General features: G+C 39.6%; 1 long non-coding RNA gene across 1 annotated transcript; it reads left to right on the forward strand.

Annotated features, from left to right (window-relative positions):
* The first annotated feature begins 557 nt into the window (after positions 1-557).
* On the forward strand, positions 558-2,724 carry LOC127528955 (uncharacterized). Its single transcript, XR_007935637.1, has 2 exons — positions 558-2,174; positions 2,206-2,724. It is a non-coding gene; the product is annotated as an uncharacterized LOC127528955 (long non-coding RNA).
* Positions 2,725-8,484: the final 5,760 nt, after the last annotated feature.

An 8,484-nucleotide genomic window follows, 5' to 3' on the forward strand; every position in this document is an offset into this window, starting at 1 on the left:
GGAGTGTTGGGCAGCACTTTGATGCACTAAATGTAAGTATGTCCCAATTATCTGAACTGATTTCTGTGCTACACTCTGAAAAGGAATTCTTGATATATGAGGTATTTTGTTTTTAATATTAGTTTAAATTAAAGGATCAGTAGTCACATGTACATGCAGCTAATGGTTCCCAGTGCAAATGCTTCCACTTAATAAAAGACGCTGGCCGGGCTCATTTGAAAGTGAGACTCTGCACTTTACCTCAAAAAGTAGAGAGTGCAGTAGAGCCCAAATGGGAAGGCAGTCATCCTGATGGCTAAAAAGCCATGCCAAGTTTTTCATATCACATCCATTATTCTTTTTTATGATGTCGCTCATTCTAATACAGGGTTGTGATATACATTACATAGACGCTCTTCTAAAATATGTAGGTAAATTCTCAAGCTATTAACTAGAAATAAAAAAAAATGATGGAGCAAATTGTAGTTTTTCAACTGTATGTAGAAAAATGGCCTGTGTTAAACATCTTGTGTGCTCGTTTATGGATTATTCTATAAGAGTTAACTCCTGGCACAAATAAATTTAGGCTTTTTTATGTAGTGAAATACTGGAAACAAAAGAGGGCGATTTCAGCGGTGACTCAATTGGAGCTTCAGCAGGTGAGTCTTGAGGTCTTGCAAATGCAACAACTCATCGCTCTTCTTTTTTTTTTTTCTTTTCTTAAAGTGATTGTCACATGTCCATAAATGGGGACGGCAAGCCTAAGTAGCACAATTTGAAATTGAAACTTCCTCAGTGCAGTGGGTGTGGAAGATCTCTCTACAAGCCTCTGAGACAGTTAGACCTCTTCCTGTGGTTAAGTCACGTGGCCAGGAGATGGTTAAAAGGAGGCCATTTCTCAGTAAGAGACCCGTTTCTTCATGGGACAGGATGAGGACTACTGGTAAGCACTCAGGAGCCGTTCTTTCCAAAAACCTTTTCTTCATTTCTGACTGCATTACTTTATACCTAAAGGGATGGGGGAAGCAAAGCTTGTATTTTTCTCTCTGCAGTGTATAATGAGATATTTATATCTTTTTATTTTCTGTGCCTTTCTTTTCAGTACAAATAAGTGACATGGGTGAAAACCAGATATATTGAATTGAACATCTATTAGATATTTTTGCACTTGACTACCTAGAAGTATTTTGTAAAACTATAGGTATTTTTTATGGTTACAAATTGTAACAATAACAATTTTTAATGTTTTAACAAGTTAATACTTGCGTCACTATCTGCGGTGCTTTTCTAATGGTGGTATTGTGGTACCGAAGATGATTTTATTTTGCTAACCTTTTGGCACCTCAGCTAATAGGGGCCTGCTTTAAGAAGCAGGGCATGCAAACATTAGCAGCTATCTTATATATTCAGTTAGGTTTGAATTTTAAAAATAATTTGCAGGAGTATTATAAAAAGATTAATATTTGTCAGCCTTACTATTGGGCAGGGAACGTAAGATATTAAATTAGTAATTAATTAAATCACAAAGAATTGTAAAGTGCGTGTGCCGAGTATGTTCATTATGTATATTTCTAAAAAAAGAAAGTTAAAAGCCCAACATTTCAGCCTCTGAACTTCTAAACGTTTCAGGGGGAGAGAAGGAGGAAAAAAAAGCAGAAGTATTATTTCCTGTAAAACTGACATTTTGGTAGTGAAGCCCAGTTGTATTTTAAATATATCAATTTTAATTGTTGTTAGTTTCAAAGGGGTATATTGCTGGTGCATTGATTATTTTAGGGGGTTTCAGCTAAGAAAAGGGAACAAAAATCATTTGTACATTTTCAGGGGTATATTATTGGTTGGTATATTATAATGGATGTGTGCAGCCTTTTTTACTGTGTAAATAAAAAATCTTTTAGAATTTATACTAAAGAATCAAATGTTTTTTGCAACTTTTTAATTATTCAGAAATTATTAATGTAATGTAATAGTGGTGTATTCTAATGCTTTTTAATGGTAACCTAAATGTCTTAAATATGCAATATTTGAAGAATGTCCAGTATAAAGAAAGTTGTCCTTTGGCAGTAAATGTAAAACTAGCTGTGTCTTCTTGGAGATTGTTATAAAGTGAGCAGATTAAAAGCAAGCAGCCATTGTCAATGAAGTTGGTGTCAAGGACAGCGGCTTTACGTGTCGCTTTAAAAGGCTCGGGGAGGGTGGGGGCGGGCCAGTATTCTACTGGGGGAGGGGCTAATGAAAGAGTGACTAAAATGGCCGCCAGAATGTTCCAGAAGGTCTCAGAAGAATGAAGTTGATCTTCAGATGTACAGTGCAGTCATCCATAAAGTAGAAAGCACTACTAAACTCCTCAGATCAGTGTAGTGTTTCCTACTTTATGGATGAGTGTACTGTTGGCTACTGAGAAAAAACAAATAAAACACAGAGACAACCAGCGTCGTCCTCCTCATGGAAACCAGGAACTCCACTTTGTTTCAGACCTGCAGCCACTGTTCATGCTGTTTTTTTCTTTAAAAATCACATAAATGGTGTGTGCAAGAAGAAACAAAGGACAAGAGATCCTTTAGCCAATAGTTGAAGTACAGACTTGTTTGTGTAGAGATTTCAGTAGAAGATGAACAGAACTGTATTTATGAATGTCTGCTCTTGTGTTGTTTACAAGTTTAATTTCCCAGTATGTTCATAAGTTTCCTTTTTCACTGTCCGTAAATTGTGTAATAAAGAAAATGAATAAATCTGAAATTTAAACGTGTTTGTCTGTTTCTGGATCTTATACATAAATCATAGGTAACTGTGTGTAAGCAAAAGATTATACTTATGTACAAAAGAATTTCCCTTAAAACTATATATATATATATATATATATATATATATATATATATATATATACTGTACATGGGGAATTTGCTTTATCATCTTTTAATAAGAACAAAATAAGTCTGGTGTATTTTAAGCTAATTAATGTATAACAAACATGGAAGTGCATGTAAAATTCATAGCTTAAACCAAATTATGTCTGCATATAACAAATAATTGACATCTGCTTGTTTAGAAATGTCATTCTACTATAATGTTTTCTATAACAAAATACTATGAATCTGAATTTCTCCCTTCATAACCCTAACCATAGAATAATATGTATTTTCTATACTTATGATCCTTAAGAGTGTTTGTGTCTGTTTATATATATCTCTATCTAAAATGTGTGTGTGTGTGTATCTCTGTCTCTTTATACACAAAGAACCTCATTTAGCCAAATATAATGTGTACATGTTTGTGTAGCCTGGTGACACTTTGGCTATGGCTGCCACTTAGCAGCCCCAGGAGCTTTGGTTCTGTTTCAGGCCGGCTTGTCTCCAAAGCGTTCCTCAGGGCTCAGTGTGTTCCAGACGTGTCCCCAAGTCCTGCAGAGTCCAGTGATCCTCAACTGTGAATTGGCCTGCTGTACAGTAAGTGTCTGTGTTTGGGTGTGAACTGCTGCACTTGCTCCTACCTCACACATAAAGCTTCTGGGTTAGGCTTTGACACCCCACACCTCTGGAATGGATGGCTATCTGCACATATTCCCTTTTAGACCCTACAAGTACATTTCCTCAACAGACCCTCTTCTTGAAGTAATGTTTCAAATATTCTTAAAGGTAAATATTTCACAGTATCTTTCATATTTTGTATACTACCTAAACTAGCTTTTTTGGTTATAGCATATTTCATATTTTTTATTGACCGGTATTTAACATAAACGTATATGTACTTGATGTATAAGGAATCCAGTTATATATTTAGTTTTTCTTAAAAAGAGGAAATTGACCAGGGAGGTAAATGAGTTTATGTGTATTTATTAAACTCCATGTGATGGCAGGTAATCGCATGCGTTTATCCTGATCATCAATAAAGCATTTACACTTGCTGGCTTTGGCACACACTGTCACTGTCATTTGCTGACCGCGTACTCCATTTGACCTGCCAGAGCATCTGCCCACTCTTCTCACCAGATGTCAAAATCGGGCCTAAGAATCACTAACTTGAAGGCAGGTCAGGTGTGTCAACAGAATATTGCTTTATCCGTCTTATTAGATAGAGTACATCTAAAATAGATGTTATCACATGAAATTAATTGTTCACTCAGTGTCTTCATTTCACCTCCACTTTGCTTATCCTGACCATCGTGTCCTCCCCGACAGCTTAATAAAGAGATGGACCTTCAGGCATAATCTGGGTCTGTTGCTGGAACCGAGCTGCACCTTCTACATCCTTATTGCAGCCGTCATTCAGACCTGCACAGAAGTGTCACCCTTGTCCTCTCAGGCTCTTTCTCTCACTACCAAGGACTCGTGCTCTTGTGCTCAGAGTCATTTTTCATTTGAAATGGCACCACTCACAAAGCACATTCTGTCTGTGTATGTTCTGCACTCCGGCTGTTTCCCAGTTTGGTCCTTTTAAATACCTCTGGAAAGTGAGCAAGAGTAATGTGTAAGGAGTGCTTTGTCAGCGTCGGCAGACACACACACACACATCATGTAACTCCATTTGACTGTGTGAGATGAGCCCTGTAATTAGACGGCCTTTGCATTAATGCATTAAAATAAGCGACCAGCGGTAGACCCTGAGAGCACAGCGAGCTTCTCTAGGCATTGCTGCTTATTTCATGTACATTTTGTTTTTCTCTAAATGGTCCTTTAGTACATCTTTGCCTTGCTTGGTTTAAGCTTCTGGTGTGACTCTCTTTCATTTTTTCAGTTTTTCTTTGTCAAATTGATTCTGTAATTTATTTTGAAGATGCCTTCTCTACATTGGGAGATGCATTTAATACAGAACATACAATACTGTGCAACACTATGCCAGGGTGCAAAGGAAAAGGCTCCTGGAAAACGTGACGCTCATCCAGTCCTCAAATGCCGGCTTTCCAGATTCTTAAAGGCACATCTAAATGTTCTATGAAAAAACCAACAAAGTGTAAAAATCGGGCGCTTTTGAAAATAGTAGTCTGGATAACATTCATACTAATCATTTTTCCTTTTCACGCTTGTTGTGCTTTCCCCTTCAGTACAGTTTGATCTTTGCAGTCTTATTCTCTCTTAACCTTCAAAGTACTTCACCGTTTTTCATATTAAACCAATTACAAATCTAATAAAATCCTAGCAGTTGTTAATTCCGCCCTAACAATAGGACCGATTATTTGAGGGAATGCGTCCGAGCCAGCAGGACAAATGGCCTCTCCAAGCCTACTGCTCCCTTCCGGGTGTAGCACAGAACGCATAGGCAGTCCCTGTGGGCCCCTTCCTCTCGCTCCACGTCCATCACACGGCCTTCTCATTACCTGTTCCCCCCCATGTGGCCAGTCTCGCCTGTCTGCCTTCTTTCACAAACCAATGACACTACTGACATTAAAAGAGAACTTCCGTGTTTGTTTGTTTTTTCTCTGCCTCTTTCCTGTTATCTTCTTCTAGGCTGCCTCACACCCATCTGGTCTCCTTTCTTATGGTCAATTCACATCTGTATGTCTTGCCAACGCCCCCCTCTCTGTGTGCACACCTAATGGAAAACTCAACAGCTGAAAAATAATTTTCCATCTTAAATTGTGGCATTAACTTCTTTTTAATCCCTCTGTGCCTTTATTACCCTGGTACTCGAAATGAAGCCCATTTACAACACACAGCGTTTAGCACGGTTTCTTCATAGATGGATGGATGAAATTAACAAGTACCGACATTAAATTAAATCCCTTTTATGGAGGAATTCCAGGGAATTTCTTTTCTCAATCCGGTGTTCTTGTCCTGCCATTCATTTTCCACACCAGTTTTTTTGCTCTTCTTTTGACCAAATTTTGGTAGGAATTGTCCCACCGACACTATAGCTAGTACACCAACTCCTAAAAGGACAATTTACAGTCACCAGTTAACACCGCACACTTTTTTAAGACGAAGGAGGAAATGGGGAAGGGTGGACATGAAGAAAATATGCAATCAGTAAATTGAGACTGAATTAGGAATGAACAATAATGAACATCCATCCATTTTCCAACCCGTTGAATCCGAACACAGGGTCACGGGGGTCTGCTGGAGCCAATCCCAGCCAACACAGGGCACAAGGCAGGAACCAATCCCGGGCAGGGCGCCAACCCACTGCAGGACACACACACACACACCAAGCACACACTAGGGCCAATTTAGAATCCCCAATCCACCTAACCTGCATGTCTTTGGACTGTGGGAGGAAACCGGAGCGCCCGGAGGAAACCCACACAGACACGGGGAGAACATGCAAACTCCACGCAGGGAGGACCCGGGAAGTGAACCTGGGTCTCCTAACTGCCTCGGCCACCGTGCCGCCCACAATAATGAACACTAGTATTTAATTCCTAACATGAGTGACAATGATCTGGTGATGCATTTGTAATAGATCAGGACGTTGATTGTTAAATAATATGACTTTTAGATACAACTTTGAAACTGAATGGTGTGTAATCTGCTTCTGCTTGAAGGGCAGAATGTTTAAAAGACAGGGAACACAAACTGTTCTGTCAGAGAGACGTTTGTGTGTGGACAGCGCCGAGTGAAATGTGTTCTCATGTCATCAAGTGCTGCCTTTTACAAACCACACAGGCCATCGGTGTTGTGGTTACGATGGGCCAGTTTCAAGCAAAATGATTAGATATACATAAACGAAAGAGCTGTGTGCGTGTGTGCGTGTGTGTGCATGGAGCAGTCCGCTCTGCTCACGCTCAAGCACAGCCACTAGATGGCGCCTGCATACCACACAACAACGCCATCGTGCTAATGGCGCAGACGAAGAGGCGCAGCGTCCAAACGAAGCAAACTCTGTGGCTCAACAACATGCAAGTGAAACACCTCAGCAACAGAGGGCAAGGCTTGACATTTTCACTAAAAACATTTCCTATCTGGAGGTATTTATATTGAGACAAAGTTTAATAGGACTCATATGTCAGCGATACAGCTAAGATATTGTATTGCCAGTTCCTTCTGACGAAAGCCATCGGGGCAGCAAGCACAGGTCATTCACAGGTCAACCTGTGTGTGTGCTAGACCATCAATTATGTTGTCTGTTTCTTTTTTTTTTCAGAATTCACTGTCTTAATTATCTTTATTTATTTATCTGGTTTGTACAATGCTATATACTGTATACGCTGCCGTTCTTTATTATATTCTGTAAGTGCTTTGAGTATGGGAAAGGCGCTATATACATAAAATGTATTATTATTATTATTATTCTTAAGAATTAGCTGATGTCTCTACAAGTTCATGAATATTGTAAAACTCCTAGGGTCCCAAAGACCACACCCAGCTAGTATATTTACAAAGAAATACAAAACAAAAAAAAAAAACTGTTTCCACGCGTCATCAAAGTCACCCACTTTTTTTTTCTTTAAACACGTCTTGCAGGCCTTACTTCAAAATGCTGTTTCAAAGTCAGAATTGAAGATGCTTGTTGATTCTTTTCTTTCCTCACGACCTGATTACCGTAACGCTCTTTACGGGTTTGAGCGAGTCCTCTCTGTCACGTGTTCAGCCGCCAGGCTCCTAACTCGCGCTAAGCCGGAGCGATCGTATCACTGCCATTTAGCACACACTGCACAGGCTCTCAGTGTTTTAAAGTTTGGGTACTTACTATCAGAGCTTTGCACGGACAAGCGCCCGAGTAGCTAACCAGTCTGCTTCAAGTAACGCCATACATCTTGTCAAACTCTCAGATCTGGGCAGCAGGGCCTCTTAGTTGTCCCACGCACTCAGCTAAAAACCAGGGGGGATCATCCGTGGAACCGAGACTATGGAATAATAATAATAATGCATTTTATTTATAGGGGCACTTTACATTAGCAGTAAATCTCAAAGTGCAACATAAAAAGATTAAACAAAGGCAAATCAAGATATAAACACAGAATAAAACAACAATAATTATAGCATTCTTGTTAATATGCTTTCCTAAATAGAAAAGTCTTTAGCTGTTTTTTAAAACAGCCCACAATCTGCTGTGTTCTTAGGCTCTCTGGTAGGGCATTCCAGAGCCGTGGAGCGGAGGCTGCAAAGGCTCGGTCTCCCATTGTATGACGTTTGGTCACAGGGGGGTGAAGGTGGTAGGTATTTGTAAAACGGAGGTCACTTGTAGTGGATTGTAATGTAAGGAGTTCATTAAGATATTGTGGGGCATTTCCATGGATACACTGGTGAGTAAACAAACAAGAGTTTGTATTCGATACGGAGATGGATAAGGAGCCAATGAAGTGACTGAAGGACTGGTGAGATGTGTTCATATTTCTGCACCCTCATCAGGATTCTTGCAGAACTATTTTGAATTTGTTGGAGCTTTTGAAGGCTCTTGTTGGGTATCCCGATGAGGAGTGCATTACAATAGTCCAGTCTGGATGAGACAAAGGCATGAACCAGCTTTTCAGCATTACAGAGGGAGAGGTAGGGATGGAGTTTGGCTGTTTCGGAGATGAAGGAATGCAATTTTACAAAGGTGATGGATATGTATATCAAATGACAGATG

The sequence above is a fragment of the Erpetoichthys calabaricus genome, chromosome 8 (genome assembly GCF_900747795.2).
Source record: "Erpetoichthys calabaricus chromosome 8, fErpCal1.3, whole genome shotgun sequence".
Lineage (NCBI taxonomy): Eukaryota > Metazoa > Chordata > Cladistia > Polypteriformes > Polypteridae > Erpetoichthys > Erpetoichthys calabaricus.